General features: G+C 43.7%; 1 protein-coding gene across 5 annotated transcripts in view; it reads right to left on the reverse strand.

The window, feature by feature from the left end:
* Tln2 (talin 2) overlaps positions 1-14,286 on the reverse strand; it is a 420,162-nt gene that overhangs the window by 187,187 nt on the left and 218,689 nt on the right. The gene's annotated exons all lie outside the window — the stretch shown is intronic.

The raw sequence follows: 14,286 nt of genomic DNA on the forward strand, positions 1-14,286 counted from the left end.
GTTAGCATCCCTTATTTGAGAAATGTCATAATATACTCCTCCATGGAAAACAGCAATGATTGTCAGAAATTAGCCTGAAACTGAATGAAGGCACTACAGCTTATGTAGTAGCTGGACCGCTAACAGGACAGGGGATTTGGAAATGGCTGATACTTTCCACCACCGTATCAAGGTTTCAAAGCCAACTGGAAACTGCTTCCTACTCTCTTTCTGCAGGCATATTTAAGGCACTCTGACCACTTTCAGTCAACAGTCTCTGAGCTCTAGAGATAAACAGGCAGTTTTGCTGTGCCACTGAGTTTCCCAGACCCCCAAGATGTCCCAGCACGGCTCAGAGGTAGAAGTCAGTGGAGAAGACCATGGGGCTCAGTGTCGTCATGGATAGCTTTCATCAGATGCAGCAGAGAGGAAGGGATGGCTAATCTTTTCTAGGTGCTGGGGAAAGAACTCTAAGTGTCCTTGCAGTGGCAGAACAGGGGTGGACAAAGAGGTGTCAGAGTCAACACATGAAAATCCAGCAGCCAGCAGAAGACTGGGTCAGACCTTAGATTCACTGAGGTGAGGGATGGGGATAAGGAGTCCAACAGTTTGGAGTTCTATGCAGGGCCCAAACTGAAGTGGGTAGTAGGGTCAGGAGTGAGATGGAAGAGAAGGCTGGCTCAAAGGACAGCAGCACATCTTCTACGCAAGCTTGCTGGGAAGTGGACAGAGCAATAGGTGGAAGCTTCCATCTTATGTGGATAAACTTGCATCACAAAACGCGCCACCTGTCATATCAGGAAGCCATCCGAATATGGAGTCTGCCTCCTGATGGTCCTAAGGACAGTTCCAGGCACCTAAGTACCCTCCCTCATCATAAACCATCTCAATTCTGGGCCCTTTCTACATAGCTGCTTCCCAGTCTGCTGGAGAGGAGAGGGTGGGCAGGCAGGGCAGTGGGGTGGGAGGGCAAAGGGGTGGGAGCCTGCTTTCTGGGTTCTGTCCTAGGCCAGGAGTGCAGTCTCTTCCCTGCTTCTGACCTTCAGACAGCAGGAAGGAATCAGCACCCATGGCCAGCTTTCTCCATCAGCTTTTCATGCTTCTTCCTCCTAGCATATCAGGAGGAAAGGCATGGAATTCAGGCAGCTCTTTCAGCACAGGACAGAAGATCAGGAACAGCAGAAATCATGAGAGTCATGTTCTGAACTATTCAGTCACCTAGAACAACCACTACACAGAGCATATCCATCATTATCTGGGAACACATTGTTAAAGAAATCCCTCCTTAAACAGATGGGCCTTTGTTAGAGAGCACTGCACATAGGCCCAGGACTATAGAGAGTCCAGCAAGCTTTCCTACTCCTAGCTCCTTTATTTACTGGGATTCAGTTTTCCCAGATGAACATGGCTATCAGTTTACTTTACAGGACTGTGTGTGTGTGTGTGTGTGTGTGTGTGTGTGTGTGTGTGTGTGTGTGAGTGAGTGTGTGTGTGTGGAAGTAGTGCACATGGTATGTGTGTCGAAGCCAAGGACAACCTTGGGCATCTTCCTTTATAGCTCCTCACTTAAATATTTTGAGAAAAGGCTTCTTTACTGGACCGGGAACCCACCAATTCAGTTAGACTGGTTGGCCAGCAAGCCAGGAATCATCCTGTCCCTGCCTGCCCAGAACTAGGATGAGGGGTGTGTACCTCCATGCCTAGTTTTTTACATTGGTGCTAGAGATCTGAAGTCAAACCCACACAATTTCATGGTGAGCAATTTACCAACTAAGCCCCCCTCCCCAGCCCCTTCATGGGAATATTTTTAAAATGCAATCCAACCTAAACAATTACTTACATGTAAAGACCAGGTTTTGGTGGAATACTTTGCTCAGTCTTGATACAGGGGGAGGGGCTTGGCCCTGCCTCAACTTTGTATGCCAGACTTTGTTGATGCCCCCTAAGAAGGCCTTACCCCCTCTGAGGAGTGGATAGGGGGGTAAGTAGGGGGGCAGGAGAAGGAACTGAGGTTAGTATATAAAATAAAAAAAATAATTAAAAGAAAGACCAAGTTTTTATCATCATGCAAGATGACCACTCCCATAGCTAATGCCTGGATCTGAAATCAACGTGCAGGATGATTTACGCATCCTGACAAGCCCCATAGCAATGAGCTAGTTCTCACGCCACTCTTAAATGAGCAAGATTCTGATAAAATGGACGTTTGCTGGCATTAAGTGCCATGCTTTACCCTACAGCAAGGAGAGGGGATTGAAGCATTTATCAATTTAGAGATGTTAACTGAAGATGAGGAACTCTGAGCAATCTCACTGGATTTCTTGAGCAATGACGCAGCTCAATCAGCAACCTTGACAACAATTCACGTTCCTTGTCTACCTGGTTATTTTCTAGGCAACTGACATTTGTCTCCACTCCTGTATCCTAACCCCATTTTAATGGTGCACACTTGGCATGTAGAATGGCTGACTGGGCTTCTTTTTCAGATTTAGCTACAAGAGAGCCCACAGCCAAATTAATGTATGAGTTTCTGCAGCTCCTATTTATGGCTCAACAAAGGTAGCTTTGTTTCCTTTTACTCCAGTTTGAGTGTCTGCTCTCATATTGATCTTAAATGTTTTGTGTGTATATTAAAAGACAGGATGCATTGTAAATTCATAACATTTCCTTTATTTTCCTTTTAGTGATTTATTCTTACTATGATACTTTGCTTTCATTATATGTATAAAGGTCACTTGGACAGGTACACAAAATAAAAAACCTTCTATGCCATCCATTATGGAAGACGAGCCATTGGAACCAGCCATGAAATATAGACATTAAATATAAATACCCTCCAATTCCAGAGAGCTGTGCACACCTAAGATCACCCTGGTCCAACCAGAGATAAGCAAGCCCAACCCTAGGCAGGGAGCTCCATATAAACACTCAGCCTTGGTGGAGATGAGCAGCTATTCCTTGGATTTATGCCTGACAAGTCAGGACCAAGAGGTGTTCCAAACCTCCTTGCCTTGCCAACTGTACCACCCAGAATTCTTAAGTGTCCCGAGCCTCAGTTTCCCCCTGGGAAAAGTTGACAGAGAAAACCAGATCTATCAGTAAGGCTGTCACAGAATCCAAGAAGTTAAACATGTCGAAGGCACACAAATAGTGTTGAGTCATTTTGTTATTAAAATTAACCTTGTGTGTCATAGAAACACTGGAAGCATCAGGCTGCATTTAGCTACCAAAGAGGATGCTTTTGATTTTACTGTTTATGCTAGACTCCATAAGAATGAGTAAACAAAAGTAAGCAAAAGTAAACAAGGTTGCTGTCCCCAGCAAACACCTTCCAGTAAACCCTAGAGTCAATGCACAGAGCCGGTACTCAGCCTTATGCACACCTTTACCTAGATATCCTGGGATCTCATAGGGAGATGTAAAGCTGGGTGTTTGTGGACAGGCTGAGACTTAGCATCTAAGTCTTAGAGATGAACTCAAGAGGCAAAGACAGTGCCCTCTATGGGGCAGGGCTGGCATCATGACTGGAACCAGCTTAGTAGCTCTGTCCAGGAATGCCCAATGGGAAGCAATATGAGTGCTCTGCACCTCTCTCTGTAAAATGGCAAACAGGAGGGCTAGATAACCTCTACTCAGTGGAACTTTGCCTCTCCAGGAGAGCAAGGACTGGATAGTATACTCATCCTTTTTTGACTGTAACCCACAGGACAGTCTTGCATCCAATTACGGATGGATACTCATCCCCCCTCTTCATATCTGCTCCTTGCTCTGGAACCATGTCTGATAGCCACATGCATCTCATAACCAAATGTCAACATACAGATGGGCCTGCACAAAGTTAGCCTTCATATGTACTTACATCTTAGGCTCCAGTGAGTTCTTCCACTCTCTCAGAGCAGAGGCAGAGGAAGGGCCGCCATTTCTCTGCAATCTTACCTGCACCTTTACGAGGGAAGACAGGTGGTTTCCTTGCCCAGTAAAAACCCACCATGCACTGGGGCTCTGCCCTGAACACACAGACTCTGATACACTAAGCAGAGCAGGCCCATCAGAAAGGTCAATCAAGCCAGCCCTTCCCCAGGAGTCTGCTGACTTTATTCTGGGGTTGGGAGTGATGATGAAGGTACACAGCCAGGTGTCCCATTACGTTCCCTCTATAGGAGTCACATTTTCTATGAGTTACCCAAGCTCTCCTTGGTATGTCTTCCTCCGTGTCAACTCTTCCCAGCTGTTGAGGACCCAGGAGGCTGGGCCTGGTAGAGACTTGGGAAAATTCTATTTTATTATACTCTCAGGCCAAGCAGGAAGGAACAGGTTTTCCAAAGCACTGGGCATCCATTTGGCAAAGGACCAGGCATACCGTGCTCCCTCTACAGCCACAGAGGGAGCCCAGACATAGGGAACTGTCCCACAAGACAATCGGTGGTTTTATTTCAGAGAGGCCAGGACCACTGTTCAACCTTGAACCCTTCAATTAGAAGTAATTGCTATTAGAAGGACTAGTGGTGAAGAAGCAGGGGAGAAGTGATTATCTAAACAGGTGTGAAATGAGCATGAGACCAAGGGGTCAATAAAAATCCCAGCCATGGGGCAGTTCTAATAAACCACGGGGCCACCATTGTGACCCCTGCCTATCCCCAATCTGGCATTAGGCATCTATACCATGGGTTTGGGAACACATCTGCCAGCAGAGCACCATCACCTCTCTTGGCCTCTGAGAACAGGGCTGAGTCTGGATAATCAGCTATGAATCTTATGACCCCAAGGCATGGCAGCTACTGAGGGTCCCTGTAATATGTATTCCATGGAGAGATGTAGGCAGACCTTTTGTGTCTTATACTGGTTTCCCATGAGTTTCATTAGGACTGTTTACAGGAACATGGGTAACTAACGAATGGCTACATCACTGAAAAATGTCACTCCTTTCTCCCAGCAACCATCAGCCACCTGTGGAACCAAGGAGAGAGGCAGGGCCCATGAGTCTCTTCTCTTTTCATGACAGAATGGGTAGGCCCAATCTTGGGCAGGTAATCATACCTGCTGTGAGTTCAGAGTGCAAAGGTCAAGGCATGCCCAGAAGACAAACTTCTACAATATTTCACCTCTTCCCTGGCTCTAGCATTCATTCTGCCCTGTCTTTTGTGAAGATCCTGAGCCATGGATGAGGTCTCATTTAAGGTTGAGGAGCCAACAGTCACTTACTCTAAAAACGCTCAACAGATGTTTCTATAGTTACCACTGTCTACCACAAAAAGACCCTTCTGTGACTAAAGCTAACAACACCACTAATGAGTGGATACAGATATAAATATCTACAGAAGGCAATCTGATTGATGTATCTTGTCCACCCAGTAAACAGAAGCAGCAGCTTGCTTACTAGGCCCCATCACTTCCCCAGCCTTGAGCTTTTAACCAGGTTTAGACTGAATGTTACTTCCCATCTATGGAGTTGCCTCAAATCTGATCAAGAAGTATCTATCCACAATAAGTCAATAATTCAAAGGCTTAATGATGAGCAGGGTGCCATCCATCAGACCAAACTATGGCTACACACCTGAAACCCATTTCAAGGACCACAGAACCTCAACCTCATGGCTCACAAAATGAACTTAAAGAAAACAAAACAAAAACCTTAAGAAAGAACAAAGTTGTAAAGTCAAAATTCATTGAAAGGTCCTTAAGAGAGGACAAGGAACAGATATACTGCTCCTGATAACACCTGCCATGGACAAGGCCTCATTGTTGCTTTTAATGCAGGAGGCCTTCGTGTCTCTGGTAAGAGAACTAAAGATGGCCCAGATCAGCTGTTTTCAACCTGTGTAGATCACATACCAGATATCCTGCATATCAGATATTTACAATTCATAACAGTAGCAAATTTATAGTTACGAAGTAGCAACAAAATAATTTTATGGTTGGTGGTCACCACAACATGAGGAACAGTATTAAGGGGTCGCAGCATTAGGAAGGTTGAGAACCACTACTCTAGAGTGTGGAATCCTGAGTGATGGGAAAAGATGTTTGTTATTTTACCACTTCCAGATGAAGAAACTTACCACCTTGAAGTGAAGAGACTTTCCCAAGGTCACAGTGCAATAAAACCACCAGGTTAGCAGAGAGCTATCAAGTGGTCAGGCTGCAGCCCTCCAAGGGTTCCTCCAATATACCCTCTCATATGCTCTTGGCATTGGCACCTGAGAGTCCATCATGAAGTGCCCAACTCTACTCAACTTTAATGGCACATATGTGCATCTACGTCTATCAGTGTTTCAGAATGCAGACTTCAGGCTTTCAGGTAAAGTAGCTGAGAGCTGCCCTTTATTAAAGATGATGCCGAATTATGAGGAGACTGCAGAGGGAGGCATTAGTGGGCTACAGAAAAGTAAAGACTCCAGAGCAGGGAAGCGCTGGAAGACCCTGCTGCGGGAAAGGAGAAAGAAGGAAACAGATGCTTTAGATACACGTAGCTCTATCCTCTGCAGGGAGATCATTTTTAATGCATATAGGACTTTGCAATGTAGGCATGTAGTGCTCAATATTTCTGTTAGCTTAACAGGACCTAGAACTACCTAGGAGACAAACCGCTGGACATATCTGACAGGGAACCTCTCTATTATTTTAAATGAAGTGGGAGACCAAGCCTAAGTGTACATGGCACCATTCCATGGGCTGGGCTCCTGGAATGAATAAAAAAGAGAAAGTGAGCTCAGCACCAGCATCCGTCTATCTGGAGCCTAACTGAGGATACAACGCAGCTGGCGGCCTCAGACTCCTGCCACCATGCCGTCCACACTGTGATGACATATACCCTTAAACTGTGAGCCCAAGCAAACCCTTCTTAAGTTGCTTCTTCCTATGCATTTTATTGTAGCAAGGAGAAGAAATCAAGGCAAGTGGCACCCAGATTCAAACTACTTAGAATGCCAGCCTCATCCACCCAGAGATTCCCCACTTGGATGGCATGGGTATTTAATTCATGAGCAACTGTCTAGGTATTTTAGTGTGTGTTGCTAAAATGTACCACACTCTTGTCCAGGTTCTGATATCCTTCCAACCCGAATCCAGCATTGCTGGTACTGCCTATCCTTTCCATTGCCCCTATGAGGAGAGTTCAATATCCCCTGTTAGCTCGCCACAGTAGCTTCAGCTGTGGTACTCCTGGGATGAGTTACCGCAGAAGCTAACAGGCTCCTCACATGATGGAACAGCTTCATAGCACTCTGGAAAGTGTCATTGTTGGATGAGTTTGACAACCTAGAAAGTGACAGATTACCCCCCTCCCCCAACACACACATTTTCCCTTTCTAGAATACATATAGAAGATCTGGAAAGATAAGTGAATTCCTAGGCTGTGTGAGGAATGTACTGTCATTTTCTGTCAGACCACTAAGAATGCTCTGTGGGCTTTCAGGAACCTCACTACTCAGCTTTGATGTTCAAGACAGCAGAATAAATCATCTGCCATTCCTGATCTTCTTGGAGTCCGCCTTTTGGTCCACCTCCTGTTTTCTCTCTCAGCAAAAGCTAAAGAAAGAAACTGGCTCTACACTGAACTCTCATCTTGAATCCTTTTACATCTTGACTTGTTCAGATTGTTGACAACAGGCTGTTTTTAGAAGCAAGCACGATGTAAAAAAAAAAAAGAAAAAAAAAAGGTCACATTCAAGAGAAAACAGAAGGAAAACCATCATGAAGGTCAGAACCAGGAGAACGAGTGGTGGATTACCTAGCATACATTTGGTGAACTGGATGCTAACTCTCCCCATCACTTGGTGTTTTTGGAACCTTCATGACAAGCTTATGTCTCAGGACAGTAGATGCTACATACTGCTGCAGAGACAGACAACTCTGTCTTTATAGAAAGCATCATTGACTACAGACCACACTAGTCTTTTTTTTTTTTTTGGAAAACACGAGGATCTGCTCTATGAGATCTGGGGGAAAGGTTGGTATTTTCTATATTCATCATAGGGGAATATAGTAAAGGAACGCACCCATTTTTTCCCCACAAGTAATCTTTCTCATGCCGGTGTTTAATCTGATGCCAAGCTGGTGTGGTCCCTACTGAATGATATCTGCTACAGCAGCCTGATTTCAATTGCAAAGTGATGGTGCACACTCACATGTTCATGTGTAATTTCACATACAAGACTGAAGGAACCTCCCACTTCCCAGCTCCGGTCCCTTTTAATGAGAGGCTGTAAACCACACATCACTCACAAAGGCAATAGGGTGTGGCTTTTGCAAGAAGGAATTTTGAGGAATAAAGGAACGAAAACTAAAGACATATTCTTGCCATTTATCTATGTTAATCTATTAACCACATATCAGAAGAGCATTTCTATGGAGACTTGATATAAAAATCTGATGTGCATGTGAAGAGCTGAAACAAATCAAGGAGTGTGACAGATAAAACTGATTCTAGCATCTCCCAGAATCTTCCAGGGCATGTTTGTGAGGGAATCGAGATTGGGTTAACTGAGATGGGAAGACCTACCCTAATGGTGGCTGGTAACATTCCATGGTCTGGGGTCCCAGACTGAATAAAGAAGAGAAAGGGAGCTGAGGTCTCTCTCTGCTTCCTGCCTGCAGAGGCAATGTGACTTGTCATCTCAGGCTTGATCAGATGCTGTCTCTGCCATGATGTACTCACACTCAAAACACACCCTCCTTCCTTAATTAAGTTGTTTTCACTACAGCAATGAGAAAAGTAGCTTATATAGTAATTAACCAGTTCATTCCCATAGATTATCAGTAGACTGTCAAGTGACCCATCCAGCATTCTTGGACTGGACTGGATTTCCCAAATGATTATTTTTATTATCTGTCCCTTCCTCCAGAAACACCCTATTTTATACTCAAACACTGAAATGCTTCAGTAAAAATGTACATAATTTAAAACATCCCTCATCTCAGACTTGGGAACCATTGCATATAGATCTCTATAGGCTACCACGTTAGCCTTTTCATCACTGTGACACACACCTGTGAAAATAAAAGAGGTTTCATTTCTGAGGTCACAGCTGCATCCACTGCTCTGCTTGCAGCAAGGCAGTATATGATGGCAACAGAAGCAAGGTTCTATAGCAGTGGAAGCTTCCTATAGCTGTCCTTCAGGGGTTGCTCATCTCAGGGAAGCCAAGAAGCAGAGAATAGTAGCAGAAAAGACCAAGCCAGAGCCAACATTTGCCATGCAAAGACATCTTCAGCAACCCATTTGTTCTAAGACCCCATCTTGCTAATTTTTAAATACATCAATGGATTAGATCACTGATTAAGTCAAAGCCCTTGCATTCTATTTCGACTGGAACCCTCACCACAGACACACACATGCTTACTGTTTTCTTAAGTATTTCTGAATCCACTCAGGTTGATAATCAAGATATGTAAATCTGTCATAATTTCCCCATTTCCATGACATAAGAACACTAATAAATGCATAGATTAAAACAAACACTGTAAACAATGGCAAGGACTTATATTAGACTATATACCTGGCAGTGATTCTTAACCCTTTCTATGGGTCAAGGACACAGAGTTCAACACACAACTGCTAAGAGGATAGGACTGCCTAGGAGGGCCAACCAAAATATAGTGGCTTTGTAATTTCATCAAATGTAAACTTTCTAAATAGGAGGGAACATGCAGAAACTGGAGGCTTATGTGATGAAAGCAGTAAAATGGGCATTATTATTTATTATTAATGCTGTTATTAATAACTGCACTTTAACCTGGGGAGTTACTGAATATCACACACTTGCCTAATAATTCAGTAAGTGAGGTCTGATTTATCCTTGGTAAATCAGGTTTAAATAAACAGAAATGCTTTATAAAAAGGTAAACCCAGAAGGCTTACACCCAGGTCTGCCTGAATCCAGACTTCTGTGCCTAGCCCCACTCCAACTACAGACAGGCAATGCTGATATTTTGATACATCTCCTTTGGGTTTCGTCTATTTTTATATAGTTAAGACAATGCGTTCTATGTAATTCTGTATTTGGAGCTCTAACCCCATAATAATCATTTCCCACAGTATTATAAACTCTGTAGAAATGATATTTTAATAGATATATAATATTGCAATGAAGGATCCTATCATGTACCAAGCTGTATTTGTTTTTGTCTATACTAGCTGTACTCAGGTTTTCACACTCATAAATAAGGCTATAGTAGACTTTTCCATTTTAAATCTGTTCTGGTTTTAATTTCAGATGTTTTGTAAGCTAAATATCTAAATATTTTCCTTTTTTCCCATTTCAACATTTCTTCAGAAAAGCTCAAAAGAGACTGAGACCACAAGAGAAAAACAGAAGCAAATGTACAAGGAACATCAGTTTGTGTTTTGAGTTATAGGACAGCTAAATGAATATGTATTAGCAACTGGGCAGCCAAAAATCAATCCAGGTTTTATAGTTTAATGTATGCTGCAGAATGATCCTGCCATCCAAGGCTCAGGCTGTAAGGGACCAGAACAAGAGAGAGAATCAGCAAAGAAATGAACAGGAGAAAAAAAAACATCTGTGTGTGGTTCATAAACCAGATTTACACAAGAGGCAGAGAGTAGGTGCTTAACATAAATTTAAAAATATATTGCAAACTGTAGAAATGACAGAAGAAAGAATTGGACCAGTTTTTTCCTACAAAAAGCTGTGTGGACATGACTGGTAAGCATCAATACTCTGATCCCCGTAAGCCCAAGTTTCGAGAACTGCCCACCAGACCCCACCTCTAAAGAGGATCTTAACTACATGACAGGATTTATGGGATGCCATTTATCCTGGTCTCCATAAAATAAAGCCAGATCAAAAATCTTGCCTAATTTGTCAGTGGATTATGAACATTATCAACAACAAAAACCAATCATGGTTAAGTCTGTATGTTTCAATTTTATTTCATCAAAAAGCAAGGGAAGGCTGGAGGGGTGGCTCGATAGGTTCAAAGGACCTGAGTTCAATTCCCAACATACACATGAAAGCTAACAACCATCTGTAGCTCCAGTTTGGAGGGATCTGATATTCTCTTCTGGCCTCCTTGGGCATCAGGCACACGTGTGGTGCCCAGACATATATGCAAGCAAGACACCCTTACACATTAAATAATAATCGAAACTTTAAAAATCAGGGGACAAGGGAAGGCTTTAATCAGAAGCCCCTCCTTGCAATGGACAATGGTGAATGCAAAGACTCAAGACTGCCCATGATTCAGAGAGTAAATAACGGTTATGGGCCTACTTCTAAACAAGACACCTATTCCATCCTCTCTAAGGATCAGAGAACATTGAAGAGGGCAGATGGAGTATGTAAGCTAGAAGAAAGGATGAATGGCTTAAAAAAAATACCCCATCCTCTAGACAACCAATGCAATCATTAACTCCGAACAACTGTTGTTACGTTCACTGGGCCCACGAAAGATAAGGCCCATATCAACCACCAGTCATGGAGGGGGGAGGGCTTTGTGGAGCCCTACCCTGTATATCTCTACACTGGCTACCAATAGGTTCTAGCTCCAAAGCGTGTCACACGTGGTCCTTGTTTAGTAGGTCCCAAAACAAAATGGACAGACATAATTGTGACAGATTTAAAGTGGGGGTGGGGAGGGGTGAGTAGACGGAGGTGGTAGATAGATAGGACGTGAGAGTTGTCAGTGTATGTGGTGTATATATGTGAAGTTGCTATGGATGGAAGGAAGGAAGGAAGGGAGGAGGGAGGGAGGGAGGGAGGGAGGGAGGGAGGAGAGGAGAAAGGAGGGAGGGAGGGAGGGAGGGAGGAAAGGAGGGAGGGAGGAGGGAGGAAGGAAGGAAGGAAGGAAGGAAGGAAGGAAGGAAGGAAGGAAGGAAAGGCATATGGGAGATGACAAACAATGATGAAGCTCCCATGGCATATTTAAGGCACAAGCCACATATACTTAAAGCCTCCTATGCTGCCATCCCAGTAGATAGTTTGCTATCTGATTCAGAGATGCAGTCTTTGCAGATGCAGTTTGGTTAAAATCATTCACTAATGTTCAGATACACCTTGAACATCTTGCAAAGACCCACATACTGAAGGATTGCTTCCCAGTGTATGGCAACACTGGGAGACCATGGAACGTTCAGGACGTGGGGTCCAATAAAAGGAAGTTAGGTCCCTGCAGCAGTGCCCTGAAGGAGCTTCTAGGATTCTTACCCTTTCCTGTCCCTCTTTGTTTCCCTGATGCCACGAGGTGAGCAGCCTCCTTTGCCATGAGTTCATGACATAATGTGTAAAGCAATATGATTAAGTGACCATGACTAAAAGAACACCAGCCAAACAACTTCACCTTTGAAGTTAATCACGCAAGGATTTTTCTGGGAGGAGGTAGGGACAGGGTCTCATATCACAGATTGGCTCAGACTCACTGTGTAACCAAGAGTGTCCCTGAAGTTCTGTTCTTTTCCTCTATGCTTCCCAAGTGTTCAAACACAGGCATATGCCACTAACCCAGAGCTTCGCCCATGCCAGGTAAGTACTCGGCCAACTGAGCTACATCTTCAAACCTACCTAGTATATATTCTTACTAAAGCAGCAACACAAAAGACTAACATGTGGTCAGTCCTAATCCAAAATAATTGGTGCTCTTATAAGGGGTAGAATCTGGAAACAAGAAGCATATAACATGGAGAAGATAAGATAGATAAACATAAACAAGAGAGGACTGGGCCACATGGTTTCCTCACCATCCTCAGAAGAAGCCACTTTGATCAGCACCATCCTTTTGGAATGATAGCTTCTCCAACTGTGGGGAAAGTGATTTCTGTCATCTAAGTCAGTAAGTCTATGGGAACTTGTTACAAAAGCCTTATACTGCTCTTCTTAGCTAGGTTCAATATTGCCATAATTTTAACTAATATAACTTTATAAAATGTAGGTGTGGTGCATGACTCTCCTCCAAGCCAAACAAGCAACATTTTGGGGAGTTCAACTGCACCTGCTTGAAAAAGGATTATGCCAGCTGTGCTTATTGATTGCTTGGATCCTTCATGAAGGGCTGGAAAGGATCACCAGACCCTGACCTGAGTTTCAGATGCTCCCACCTGTCATATGCACCTCTACCTTTATTTCATGTGGCCTTGGGGAGAGGATAAGTATATAAGCCAGAGAATAGAGGAGATAAGCTCCATCTATACTACTACAGGAAAGCCTCAGCCCTAATGGGTGAAGGTTTTGCAGGCAGCACCTTTGGAGTGTTTGGAAACACCTATACTCCTGTAACCCTTCACCTATGCTCTGAAAGGAAGCCCAATAAACTCATTGGTTCCTTGGCATGAACTCTGGCAGACTCATGTATTCCTTTGTCACTGGGACCTTAGGAGAAAGGATAGACATTGTTTATGTCTCTCCCTGGGAAAGAATTTTAACCTAGGTAGGTTTTTTGACATGACTTAACCAATAGCATCATGAAGTATAGACAGTAAACTGAGAGGTAAACATAAACACATCTAAATAAGCAAAGTCATAGATGCAGGTGTTGATGTAGGCAAAGGCACAGGCATTCAAGGTCACTCTGGGTATAAATGACAGATGTGGAACTCTCAGCTGGACGCATCATCCTCTATGGTCCCAGATACCCTGATTCTGAACCATCCAACAAAACTGCATCGTCAAAATGAAAATGTCCATCAGCCTACAATGAAGGAAGCAAGAGCGTTCTCTGCCATATAGGCCTATAAGCATCCTACAAGAGCATTTTTTTTCCCTGAAGTGATAGACTCCTTTTTTGGGGGGGGGGGTTTGTTAAGAGTCTGCAATGGTACAGAATTTTTGCAGGAATTAAAAATAAATGAATTTAACTACACCAGAAGCCCACTTTCATTATTTATTTCTTGACTATCCTGTATGGACCTTAGAAGATGAAACCCATGTTCTAGAAAGGGGCAAGAAAGAAATTGGCTCTATGGAATGGTTCACTGGACTCAGCACAACCACCTCAAATTTCAGGTGTTGAGTATCTAGAGACCTGGGAAGGAAGACTGAGATTCCGTTGCTATGGTGACAGCAGCGGAGTGGGGAGAAGCTGACAGCTACAAGGGAATGAAGAGGATGGAGTAAGGCTGTTTGTTCTTGTATTCAAGGGGCTTTAACCCTTACAGCATAGAGAAAAGACTTGCCCTCTGTGAGTGCCAGTGTAGGTGCAGAATGAAACCACAGAGCATCCCAGGTGATGAGTCCAGAATTAGAGCTTCAGTTGCTCCCATCACCAAAGGCCCTCTGAAGTCTATATGACTCACGAATGAAGGCACAGCTCTATACATCTATGTGGTCAGGAGTCCTTGGGGCTACGGAAGGATCC

The sequence above is a fragment of the Cricetulus griseus genome, chromosome 4 (genome assembly GCF_003668045.3).
Source record: "Cricetulus griseus strain 17A/GY chromosome 4, alternate assembly CriGri-PICRH-1.0, whole genome shotgun sequence".
Taxonomy (NCBI): domain Eukaryota; kingdom Metazoa; phylum Chordata; class Mammalia; order Rodentia; family Cricetidae; genus Cricetulus; species Cricetulus griseus.